The sequence below is a fragment of the Schistocerca americana genome, chromosome X (genome assembly GCF_021461395.2).
Source record: "Schistocerca americana isolate TAMUIC-IGC-003095 chromosome X, iqSchAmer2.1, whole genome shotgun sequence".
NCBI classification, from domain to species: domain Eukaryota; kingdom Metazoa; phylum Arthropoda; class Insecta; order Orthoptera; family Acrididae; genus Schistocerca; species Schistocerca americana.
The window spans coordinates 371,061,637-371,075,369 of NC_060130.1; the positions used below are offsets into that span (position 1 = coordinate 371,061,637).

Sequence of the window (13,733 nt, forward strand, 5' to 3'; positions counted from 1 at the left end):
GGCAACTGACCCTTAACATAGACAAATGTAATGTATTGCGAATACATAGAAAGAAGGATCCTTTATTGTATGATTATATGATAGCGGAACAAACACTGGTAGCAGTTACTTCTGTAAAATATCTGGGAGTATGCGTACGGAATGATTTGAAGTGGAATGATCATATAAAATTAATTGTTGGTAAGGCGGGTACCAGGTTGAGATTCATTGGGAGAGTGCTTAGAAAATGTAGTCCATCAACAAAGGAGGTGGCTTACAAAACACTCGTTCGACCTATACTTGAGTATTGCTCATCAGTGTGGGATCCGTACCAGGTCGGGTTGACGGAGGAGATAGAGAAGATCCAAAGAAGAGCGGCGCGTTTCGTCACCGGGTTATTTGGTAACCGTGATAGCGTTACGGAGATGTTTAATAAACTCAAGTGGCAGACTCTGCAAGAGAGGCGCTCTGTATCGCGGTGTAGCTTGCTCGCCAGGTTTCGAGAGGGTGCGTTTCTGGATGAGGTATCGAATATATTGCTTCCCCCTACTTACACCTCCCGAGGAGATCACGAATGTAAAATTAGAGAGATTAGAGCGCGCACGGAGACTTTCAGACAGTCGTTCTTCCCGCGAACCATACGCGACTGGAACAGGAAAGGGAGGTAATGACAGTGGCACGTAAAGTGCCCTCCGCCACACACCGTTGGGTGGCTTGCGGAGTATCAATGTAGATGTAGATGTAGATGTATCATACGAGGCTCTCAAAACTTGGTCAAGCATTTTTTTCTCTCTTTTTTTTCTTCTCTTTTTCACTTCATACTCTATAAAACAATTTTCTAATATGACAATGGATGGTTTACTCCATCCTTGGTGAATAACAAATGTACATTTCTTTACACAAAACAGTTCTTTGGACAAATCTCAAGGAGTGCCATTATATATGGTAACAACTCATATTAATGGCACATTCCCCTTAACTGAGCGTACAACAATATTGACTTGAGAAGTGCGGAAAACAGAAAGAACTTTGCATTAACACTACTGGCCATTAAAATTGCTACACCAAGAAGAAATGCAGATGATAAACAGGTATTCATTGGACAAATATATTACACTAGAACTGACATGTGATTACATTTTCACGCAATTTGGGTGCATAGATCCTGAGAAATCAGTACCCAGAACAACCACCTCTGGCCGTAATAACGGGCTTGATACGCCTGGGCATTGAGTCAAACAGAGCTTCGATGGCGTGTACAGGTACAGCTGCCCATGCAGCTTGAACACGATACCACAGTTCATCAAGAGTAGTGACTGGCGTATTGTGACGAGTCAGTTGCTCGATCACCATTGACCAGACGTTTTCAGTTGCTGAGAGATCTGGAGAATGTGCTGGCCAGGGCAGCAATCTAACATTTTCTGTATCCAGAAAGGCCCGTACAGGACCTGCAACATGCGGTCGTGCATTATCCTGCTGAAATGTAGGATTTCGCAGGGAGCGAATGAAGGGTAGAGCCACGGGTCGTAACACATCTGAAATTTAATGTCCACTGTTCAAAGTGCCGTCAATGCGAACAAGAGGTGACCGAGACATGTAACCAATGGCACCCCATACCATCACGCCGGGTGATACGCCTGTATGGTGATGACGAATACACACTTCCAATGTGCGTTCACCGCGATGCAGCCAAACACGGATGCGACCATCATGATGCTGTAAACAGAACCTAGATTCATCCGAGAAAATGACGTTTTGCCATTTGTGCACCCAGGTTCGTCATTGAGTACACCATCGCAGGCTCTCCTGTCTGTGATGCAGCATCAAGGGTAACCGCAGCCATAGTCTCTGACGTGATAGTCCATGCTGCTGCAAACATCATCGAACTGTTCGTGCAGATGGTTGTCGTCTTGCAAACATCCCCATCTGTTGACTCAGGGATCGAGATGTGGCTGAAAGATCCGTTACAGCCATGCGGATAAGATGCCTGTCATCTAGACTGCTAGTGATATGAGGCCATTGGGATCCAGCACGGTGTTCCATATTACCCTCCTGAACTCACCAATTCCATATTCTGCTAACAGTCATTGGATCTCGATCAACGCGAGCAGCAATGTCGCGATAGGCTACAATCCGACCTTTATCAAAGTCGGAAACGTGACTGTACGCATTTCTCCTCCTAACACGAGGCATCACAACAACGTTTCACCAGACAACGCTGGTCAACTGCTGTTGGTGGATGAGAAATCGGTTGGAAACTTTCCTCATGTCAGCACGTTGTAGGTGTCGCCACCGGCACCAACCTTATGTGAATGCTCTGAAAAGCTAATAATTTGCATATCACAGCATCTTCTTCCTGTCGGTTAAATTTCGCATCTGTAGCATGTCATCTTTGTGGTGTAGCAATTTTAATGGGCAGTAGTGTATATTGCATCAAGGGAGATGCAATTTTATGTTATGATGAATTACAGCTAATAATTTCAATCACGTACATCAGGCTTATACATAATCAAGATGGGATTGTAAATAAGCTTTGTAAAATCAGAGGCAAGATGTGTCCACATTCTACATGGCGGGGTTCATGCATCTCAATTTGCCAAAATACCAAAACAGCTGAATATGAAGGCCAGAAGCCTCCAATTCTTCTAGCACAGAATAAGGAAAGGTAAATTAAAAACAAGATCTGAACAATAAAAAGAAAACCCACAGATTTTTCATTAAATAACTTAGAATCTACAACTCAATTAGTAGCACTGTGTGTTGTTGTTGGCAGGCTTGAAGTACAAATAACAGAAAATATGTTCTTACATAATGAGGCCTGCACTGCCTGTTAGCTGTAGATGTTCCATTACTGGGGGAAAAAGAGAAAGAGAGAGAGAGAGAGAGAGAGAGAGAGAGAGAGAGAGAGAGAGAGAGAGAGAGAGAGAGTGGCCAAAATGATCATAAATTTAAGGATGAGGGCACAAAAATTAGGATTGCATACAAAAATCATAAATGTAGGCTCGGCAGCAGTTTAATGTGGTTTGAAGTGTCGGACCAACCTCCTCCACTTAAGGACCACGGAAGCAGAAACATGAAAACAATAGCCAGTATGTCTTGTCACCATCAAAGAGTGCTCTATCAGAATGAAAGTTGGGCTCAAACAAGGCACAATGATTGGCTAATAGAAAACAAACGACATTCCAGCTTCTACAACAGTTGTGCATGTGTGGAACCAATGGTTAGAAGAGGGTTGTAGAATCGGAGCAAAGGTATGACCTAGCAACACACCTGCTCCCATTGTTCTGGCATTACCAATAACATAGGCTGCAATGTCCACATATATGTGCTGTCAACTTTTTTTTTTTATTTAACTTGTCATCTTATGATAGCCACAGCAACGTCGGAAGTTACTGTGGTGACAATTTTTTGGCAGCTTCTGTTGAGTGGCATAACGTCAGACATCAACTGAAATGGTTTGCCTTATCAATAGATAGAACATGTAATCTTTGCTATTATTTATCTATAACAATCTGGACAGCAAAAGGTTCTCGGGGAAGACTTAACCCTAGAGAATGCATCCCTTGGTAGCAGATAGGGGAATGACCTGCATCAGCTCCTGGCTGTTTAAGGACAGGAGGGAAATGAAATGCAAGTACAACTGATATACACGGATTCATTACCTACATTTTTGCAAGTATGAAAATTCAGTTTCAAATCTAGTGCTACTATCTGTTAACAGTATGTGGAAGCAGTAATGCAGCAGCTCATCCCAACACACATCACCTGTTGTGTGTGTCAAAACAGATCAGTAGAGATGTGAAGTTGTACTTGACAGGTCTGTGTTTAAAGTGTGGGGTAAAAGGAAAGAAAGTGAGCCTGCCAAGAGAAAGAAATGTGTGCAAAGTCTGTATTCATTTGAAACAGAACTAGAAGTTTTGGATTGCTATGAGAAACTTGAGCATATTGTTGACATTCCACATGCTTTGGGTCTTAATGAATCCACTGTGAGAACTATATGTGACAACGCAGAACCAATTCAAAAAACTGCTCCATATTTAACTTACATGCGACTAGAGTGACAATATCTTGTTTGAGGAGATTGGAAAAATGCTGCACCACTGGATTGAGCGTCACAGCCAACAGCACATGCCTCTCTATGGAGCTGCTATTCAAGCTAAAGCCAAGACATTGTATGCTGATTTAACCGAAAGAGAGGACAATCCAGCACTTTTCTAGGCCAGCTCAGTTTGCTTTGATAACTTTCAGCATCACCTGACATTTCATCATCGAACTGTCACAGCAATACTTGAAAGTAATGAAAAAATGACTACCAACGGAGGGCATCCTGGTAAGAGGGCAAATAGAGATTCTGTATAACATTGGAAGGGGACATTACAATGCTCAATTACCAACGGAGGAAAAGACAAAAGAGAAGCTACTGAAATGTCAAAATTGCCTGAAATGTGATGAACTACTTCATGTTTGTTGCTTTTTAACTTATAATACAGATGTATAAAATATATTTTGAGATTATTTTGTTTATTCATTGTTTTTATTAGGAGTTTTAACCCCAAAGCTCAAATTTATTTACATCTATTTGAAAATAACAATACATAGGCCTAAAGAAGATAACTTCCAAGTCTTGAACTTCACAAAGTTACTCTATTGTCCTGATGTCCTTCGGGAAGCATGCCCATTTTTGTAACTAGTAAAAACAATACATACTCAAATTGTTTTTCTTTCTTCCTTACAACATTATTGCAGAATGAAGATACCATAACTAATTTATGAAAAAAAAAAGAAATAAAATAATTCAGAACTATCTGGGTTAAGAATTTCCAGTTGGGTTTCTCTTCATTGGGAATACAGCAGTTGCAGCACCTTGCTCAAAGTATAGTCCACTTTTTTCAATGGCTTCCTAGTGGTCTTGGGATGTAGAGTCTCAACTGTGACGTGTATGTACTAGAAATACTCTGCCATTGTTTGAACAATAATGAGTTTTCTAATGCCATGGTAATCTCATAAATATAGAAAATCCTTTTGATTCATTTTCATACTCTTGTGACTGGAATGATTAATGAAATTCAGGCTCTCTTCATATGTATTCTCACATTTCGCTTTGCCAGCTGAAATGCTGGTAGATTACTTTCCTTTGGTAGGGATTGAATCTTTGAGTAAAACTCCACCTGTCAGTCAAACTGGAGAGAATTGCCTTTTAATTTCTCCTGAAGACATCAGAATGGCTGCATTAGAAGGGTGGTGAATCATTATTGTAATAACTACCCATCAGTTTGCATTTATGTTTTGCAAAGAGACTGTATACCACCCTGTTTGTCAGTCTCCAAGAAATCTGTCACTCCCGCAGCTCACCAATCTCAGCACAAAATCTGTTTACAAACTAATTTCCACACTGCAAATATACCTGGTAGTTGTCACAACTGCTTTGCTGAAACATATCCAACACTTTCATAACTATGTTGGAGACAACCCTTATAGCGTTGGGGGCAGACATGGTCACTCTGATGCTCATCTGTGGATGGGCTATGATTGTGTTTTCCTTGAAAAGTATCACAAGTAATGACAGCATTGAGGTCATTTCTGCAGATGGAGTTTTCAGATTCATTAACAATATCAGTCTAAGCTACCCAAAGGAATGCCATTCACACCCACAACTTTCCTACTCAAGGACCAAACTTTTTATTTCAACTACTCTTTAAATAATTAACTTTTGCAGGTACTCAAGTGGAAAACACACACACACACACACACACACACACACACACACACTCACTCACTCACTCTCTCTCTCTGCATGACTGGATTACTCTACGTAATATTACTTACAAGTCATTCCTAATATTCATTCAGAAAGGCGTAAGTTGTAAGAATTGTGCAGCAAGAATAGTGTTTTACCTAAAGTGCACCTTCATCAATATTTCTTCCAGAGCCAGACATTTCCATACAATTCAAATACCATCTATCCTTCAAAAGCACAATCATCAATATCTAGTAAAACAATAGCATTGGTAAACATGATTATGACCGTAGCTGTGGACATTTTTTGCTACATTACAATAATCAGACAGCCAGACACTGACACAAATACATTGCATTATTAGCACAATATATTGTAGCAGACTTCAAATGGCAAAGGTTCCCAAGCAGTCACACAGGTACATAAAAGTGTTGCTTTGTCAAGTGACTACACAAAATTTTAGACTTGGCAAGAACTCTACCTGACAACACAGCAAGCATGCCTTAGAATTTATGGGAGAAACTGAAAATGTCGAGTAACTTTGGCAAAGTAATATAAGAAGAAGTGCTCAGTGTTGTGACACTCGGCGGACGGAGGGGGAGTTTAATGTTAAACGTCCGTCAACAACGACGTCATTAGAGATGGGGTAGAAGCTCAGATAAGAGAAAGCTGAGGAAGGAAACTGGACTTGCCCTTTCAAAGGAACTATGCCGGCATTTAGCTTAAGCGATATAGGAAATCACGGAAAACTTTAATCTGGATGGTCAGACAAGGATTTGAAACAATGCGCTCTCGAACGCGAGTCCAGTACCTAAACGACCGAGCGTCACCTAGGACGAAGGGAGTGGTTGACACGTCTCTTTATAATGTAATACTGCTTATATGATCGTAAAATAAGTTTGTCGTTTCTGTGTACACAACAAATAACTTCCATAGCAATCTAGCCCTATGCGCCCAATCGTAAGGTTCACGTAGATCCAACAACGTAGTTTTAATAGAAGAAATGAGAGTTAAATATATGGCGCCAGAATAACAGTTATACAAAAAAGTGTCAATTCACAGTACTACAATAAAGTACCAACAAATGTCTTCATATTATAAGAACTTAACAATCTGAAAATGACGTAGGCTAGCTTCCACATAATTCCCGGCAACTTCTGTTAAAGTCAATTAGCACTAACAAATAATTCTTTTACGTCACATACGTGAACAGACCACTCCAATTTTTGCCGATTTCTTTCATGCTCTCCAGACAATACTACAAACGCCTTGTATATTATTTATTTTCTGCAGTCGGGGCAATTGAAATGGTTTACTCATATCCTCGTTCAACAGTAACAGCACTTGAAAGCACCACAGAATATGTTCGGAGCATATATACTTTCATTTGGCAGAATATGGTACTCTAAATTTTATCATAATTCGTATCTAAAGTAGTCATACCTAGATATAATGATATTCAACTGTTTCTTGTTGGCATGCACACACTATATTAAGAATGATACGAAATACACAAAAGCGCTTCTCTCATAGCGATAAGGCATAAATTAATACAAATACAGTATGTTGCATTGAATTAGAAATTTGAGATAATTATAGCTACTTTATTCTGGAGCTAAAAGAGGCATAATTTCATACGAACTTAATATACTTTCATAAACTGCGCTACACACCTGTTGATTCGAACGACAGTCAAAGCTTTCCTATATAGCTATTCACGCTCACTCTTCGCACTCTACAAATGTCAAATTTTTGCATTAAACTAAGTTAAACACTGAAAAATACTTTCACACATATCACAAACTTTTTCTCATTCACAGTCAAGTAAACGTACCCCCTTAACAACACTAAGGTAGGTAATAGGTATACTTGATTATGAGTATCTCAGGAAAGTCTGTAAAGGTTCGTTTGAGCAGTTGCCAGCGGGCTCGTGCGCATGCGCAGAGCTGAATTCGCGTATGAGCAGTGCCTTCTCTCGCTTCTCGCTACTAGAAGCGTGGCTGTTTGCCGTATGAGCAGTAGCAGCAAGTAGACACATGCTACCCGGAAAAATGTTTCCCGGCGCGCCCAAGCTGCCAGGTACGCGCATGCGCAGAGCAGGCATATTTGGGGGGCTGCTCCTCCGCGTGACCCGTGTATATAGAAAACAAAATAGATTTCTGTGGGCGGGAGCCATCAAGTGAATTAATATACATTCTCATAATCATGAAAGATCAAAATAAGTTAGTTGTTTCAATTTTCTGATTTTATATTATTTCCTCGTTATTAGCAATCAACCATTAATGTCTTAATGAAGCTGTTTCTGTCAGCTCTGTAGAGAAATTTGCTTCTATTAATTTTTTTTCCGCTGAGGCAGTTAGTTCATTTGAAACGAAGTTTTTTCATTCCGCACAATTGGCTACTTTCAGCTTCGTTCAATTTCAACTGCAAATTTTCAGTTTCTGGGACGAATGACATTATACCATTATAAAGAACCAAACATGAGAATACAGTACTGGACCTCCAAGAAAACTGGTATCACAAAAACCACATAGAAAATCTGAATATCAGGTACTTCAGAGTGCATCTGGACATATAAATGTACAATTAGAGCAGAATGAAGCACTTTAGTATGGTTTATGAAATTCCGATGGTGCTGGAGTAGTCTCTGATGTCCTGTTCCTTTTATGACACTGTAAGATCTCTTAATGCTATATACGTACGAACATACGTAAACATTGACTTGAAGTTGACTAAGTAGGCAAATTTGGTCAGTAGTTTTGAACTAAATATTTTGTTCCAAATATATTGACAGCTGTAGCAGAATTTTACAAATCTGGCCTCTGTGGGACAGTGTTTTTCGATCACAAGGCACCTGTCTAATACTTTCTCTAGGCCTGAAGTTATTTCTTAATTTGTGTTTACACCTTAAATTTATAGAATGCCATTCTGTGCTAAATTATAGACTGGCAGCATATCGTGTTTTATCGTTTTAACTCCCCACATGGCTTTATATTTATTCCTAAAGTAGAATGTAAACTGTCAGTTGTACAGTTTCTTTGCCTCACAGACAACCTTGTTAACTTTTTACACAGTTTGAAATAGTCACGAAATTTGTTGTCCTTTATTCTGGTGTAAGCTACATAACAAACTTTTTTTTTCCAAGAAATTTGCATTCCATCTTACTAGCTTTTTGCAGTGCTGTGTAGATGTAAACCTGATTGGAAATGCTACATAACAATATTGTAGGGTACGAATTAAAAAAAAAAATCTGTCAAAGTCACCACATAGCAAAATGTTATGGTACTATTAGCTGTGGAGTCTAGGTTTGAAATGATATTATGCAAAGAACTGCTTCCTTATTTGCACCCTTTATCTGGTGGCATATGATAAAACAATTGCTCTAAGTACAACTCTATATGTCCCCGTAACAACATGCAGCAGGGCTGCACATGGTCACGTGACGCCCCACCACGCACGAAATTCAACTCGGAAATGCGATGAAAAGCGAATGAGAAGAGCAAGCACCAAGTAGGGCCTGCCTACGTCATCGTGGCTGCGCATGCACAGTACAGCCTGTTGTCTGGCGCTGTCTGGCAACTGCTCAGACGAACAAATGTACTTTCGGCTTTTCCATTGATTTTGAACACTTCCAAATTACCACCATTGCTTATTTTTAGTAAGTTTGTGTTCGTACACGGCAACTAGGCTGGGAAAACACAAAGGAGTTTGATTCTCTGTAAAGCCCGGTCCACACGCAACGATCTGTCTGCGCAGACATCGGCGCAGATGTCTGTACATCCAAAAGATCGCTGCAAATGTGGTGTGTTCACACGACACAAACCCCAATCTACTACTCGCCCGCCACCTGTCGGTGTAAAAAAGAAATCAGTAGCAAGCGACTACGCTCCCCGTAAACGTCAAAAATTTAATTCAGTTATTTTGATATATAGAAATGGAGGAAGTTCTGTTGTGGTCTGTGTTCGCAACTTGTGTTGCAAAAAACATTCAGACCAACCGTAGGAAACAGATAAAGCGGTCAAAATGATGTAGACAGTGGCTGCTAAAGCGAAAGCAGTTTTCTCACGTAAATTTACTGCGAGAGTTGCAGGGCGAACCTAACGACTGGCGAAATTATTTTCGGATGGATGTCGAAACTTATAATTAGCTCTTAAAGCTTGTAACCTCTCACATTATGAGAAAAAGTACTTGTATAGAGAAGGGCAATTTCTCCTCATGAACGGCTGGCGGTAACATTAAGATCCTAGCAACAGGAAGGAGCTACAAGGATTTGGAATTTTCAACTGCAATATCGAAACAAGAGTTGAGTGAAATAATATCCGCAATTTTTCAATTAGAGCATTGTATGCTCCTGTCTTTTTGTCTCAGTCACTACATTCTTTACCTTAATCTTCCACAAACATGGGTGGTTTCTATATATTTAAATGAATTCACTTACAAACTCTCGAGAACACTGACGAGTATCAGCCATTTTAATGCCCTGTGCGCACAAATACAAACACTAGACTGAACAAACAGCTGTTTCGCGCCAGATTTGCGGCGATCTCCTGTCCACACGCTCCAACTTGCCTGCGCAGATGTGGTTTGAACCCACAGATTTGAGAGGTTTCGCTCAAACCTCCAACTCCAACTTTCAGGTTTGCACACACCTCAGATTGGTGCAAATCTTCTGTCCACACGCAACGATCTGTCTGCGCAGATGTGATGTGCGCAGACATTTGCGCAGACAGATCGTTGCGTGTGGACGGGCCTTAAGGCTACTTGGGGTATCTAGACCATGATTTTACAATGTGAGTGGATAGTTTCTAACTTTTTACTTGCTGGAGAAGCACTAATAGGTAAAAGTAATAACAAGTTTGAAATTTCCTGGCAGATTAAAGTTGTGTGCCAGACCGAGACTCGAAGTCGGGACCTTTGCTCTACTACGTCTGTGCAGTATCCTTTCTTCCAGGACTGCTAGTTCTAAAAGGTTCGCAGAAGAGCTTCTGTGAAGTTTGGAAGGTAGGAGACGAGGTACTGGCAGAATTAAAGCTGTGAGGACGGGTCGTGAGTCGTGCTTGGGTAGATCAGATGGCAGCCGGTACGGTAACTCAGCGTGATCGGTCAGAGGGTTAGCTGTCCTCTGTAATAAAAAAAAAACTGAGTTAATGGATCAACGACGAACTGAAACTGGTGTCTTACGACGTCCGCCCCGAGCAGATGCACTTAACGAAAACTAATACAACTTGCCCGCGAAAGGCAAAGTTTCCGAGTTCGAGTCTCGGTCCGGCACACAGTTTTAATCTGCCAGGAAGTTTCATATCACTGCACATTCCGCTGCAGAATGAAAATCTCTTTCTAAGAACAAGTTTGTTTCCATGGCCATCATCCGGAGGAAGCACAGAACTATTTGTTTTGTAAGTAAAAACGCCTCTTCTTGCTGAAAGAAAAGGGGGTTTTTATTTACAAAACAAATATGTAAAATTAATATTAATTTTTATAGTACAACATGCAGCCTTCAAATAAATTATAGCAGAATTTAATTCTCTTTACGTTTAAAACTGAAGGAAAAAAAGAAAAACAGCCTAATGGGACCACATACCCCTTTAATTTGGGGCAACTGGGCCATAAGGGTCTTAAATTCATACAAACTATTGTTATTTGAGTTGAGGTATTTGGGCCTGTTCGCAAACATGAAAAAATTAAAACAAGACACTTCGACTACACTGTAGTTGAGTTATGGACAATGTAAGAGAACTCCTGCATAACGACTGGGTGTGAAATTAATTCAAATTTTCTTATAACACAACTGTTACTAAGAGTGAAAAGTTAAACATTGTAGCATTGTGTGTACAAATGAATAGTGTTCCTGCGAAAAACGAAAATAATGGCGGTAAAAATAAAGTGTGTGTGTGAGTTGCATCAATGTAATCGTGAAGCTAGATGAGTGTATTTCTGCCTCCAGTTAATTATTAGTACACTGAACGGTGATATGTCAAAACTTCAAAAAGATATGAGTGAGCCGTGAGACAAACAAAAAATACACTTCTTTTCCGCCTAAATATTCAAACGAGTGGACTAAAATATCATACAAAAACAAACAAGTTTATACACACAAAAATCGCCAGAAAGTGAAAATATCGAACAATTGGTGGTTAAAAACAAATTTCAAGCTCTTTCCGTGAGTGAAGAGACTGAACCAATATCGATAAGGAAAACAAAATTTCAAACCAACCGTGTCGACAGAATGGTAAATCAACGTCAAAATTCATTATCAGGAGAAACAGTGGTGGGGGGAAGCTGTGCATACGTTCTACTGCAGGTAGTAATGAAACGGTTGTGAAAGATACTGGCAACAAAAACGTAGATCACAAATACGACACTAGTGTATTATTTTTAACGGACAGCCAAGGCAAAAACGTGACTAGACTTCTCTAAGAACACAGGAAATGGTATGCAACAGGTATTGTTAATCCAGTGGCAACAACGAAAAATATCATTAATGCCAGTCTTCATGACAAAATGTTAACAAAAAATGATTATATGGTGTGTCTAGCACGTACAAATGATGTTGCAAAAAAACGAAGCAAATAACTGCCTAGCAGCACTAAAGAAGTTCCTAGAGCGTAATAAACAACGTAATACAATCGTTGCACCATTATCACACAGACATGACATAATGCACGACTCATGTATGAAAAAAGAAATACGAAAAACTAACATTAAAATAAAATAGATATGTTCTTTTTAGGAAATGCAGCGTCCTAGATACAGGCAAATTAGACAGGTGCCAGTATACCAGGCAAGCAATGCATCAGAATTATGAAGAGAAGAATTTATGTATGTAAAATAGTAAATGAAATCATTGCAAACAGAGAGACGGCGAACAGGATAATTCCATGTGTGGCCACGGAGTCATCATATGCAGCAACAGCATTACCATCAAAAACAGCAGTGCCATCATTCCCAGAGGTATCAGCAATAGTAACAATCACTGCAGCCACATCATGGAAATGGAAATGAGTGTTAGGCGTCATTGGTCGGGAGGCCCCTTGCGGGGCAGGTCCGGCCGCCTTGGTGCAGGTCTTATTACACTCGATGCCACATTGGGCAATCTGAGGGCCGGATGGGGATGAAATGATGATGAAGACAGCACAACACCCAGTCCCTGAGCGGAGAAAAATCACCGACCCAGCCGGGAATCGAATCCGGACCCGTAGGACGGCAATCTGTCACGCTGACCACTCAGCAGTTGGGGCGGACAGCAACATCATGAGCAGCAACGACTCTTAACAGCTCCATCACCAGCATTAGCAGTGGCACCAAGAACATCAGGTACAGTTAAGCGCTAACTTAAGACCAAGCCGGTGTGCAACAAAGGAGGATTTTTTCTATCCCACCTTAAAAGACAATCAGATTTTACAGCTGCTGTTGCTGTATTTGGGGGGGGGGGGGAGGGGGGTTGTTTGTGGGAGGAGACTAGACAGTGAGGTCATCGGTCTCATAGGGTTAGGGAAGGATGGGGAACGAAGTCGGCCGTGCCCTTTCAGAGGAACCATCCCGGCATTTGCCTGGAGCGATTTAGGGAAATCACGGAAATACGTTTACACTGCCTGTGATGCGATGCGATGCGATGCTAGGCATAATGGCCAAAGCGATGCAATGTGATGGAGCGTTCACATTGCACACGACACAGCGCGCGCACGATCTGGCCAGCAATTGAGCAGTCTCGGCACGATGTCGTTTTCCCTCGACCCAGTAAATTCTTTTTTATTAGAAAACAGTGCTCTGAGAATTTAACGCAGTCGTGAATGGGTGCATGAAATCAACAAGGAGAGGAGGGCTTTAGGAGACTTTCATCATTTTACAGTGACTTGAGAAAAGATGAGGATAAATTTTGGAATTATTTCTGAATGAGTAGAGAGACATTTGATTATATAGTGTCGACTGTTTCAAATAGATTACAGAAGCAAAACACAAATTTCAGAATGGCTATTACCACTGAAGAGAATGTTATGATCACCATCAGGTAAGTACA

At 40.6% G+C, this 13,733-nt stretch overlaps 1 protein-coding gene across 3 annotated transcripts in view; it reads right to left on the reverse strand.

The window, feature by feature from the left end:
* Positions 1–7,642, reverse strand: part of LOC124555363 — a 59,517-nt gene extending 51,875 nt beyond the window's left edge. Inside the window, exon 1 of one of the 3 annotated variants that reach the window (XM_047129254.1) lies at positions 7,390–7,642. The gene's annotated coding sequence lies outside the window, so the exon portion shown is untranslated. Of the gene's footprint in view, positions 1–6,921; positions 6,954–7,389 lie in introns of those variants that run through there. The other 2 variants (XM_047129252.1, XM_047129253.1) reach the window with 2 other exon arrangements.
* Between the last annotated feature and the right edge of the window lie 6,091 nt (positions 7,643–13,733).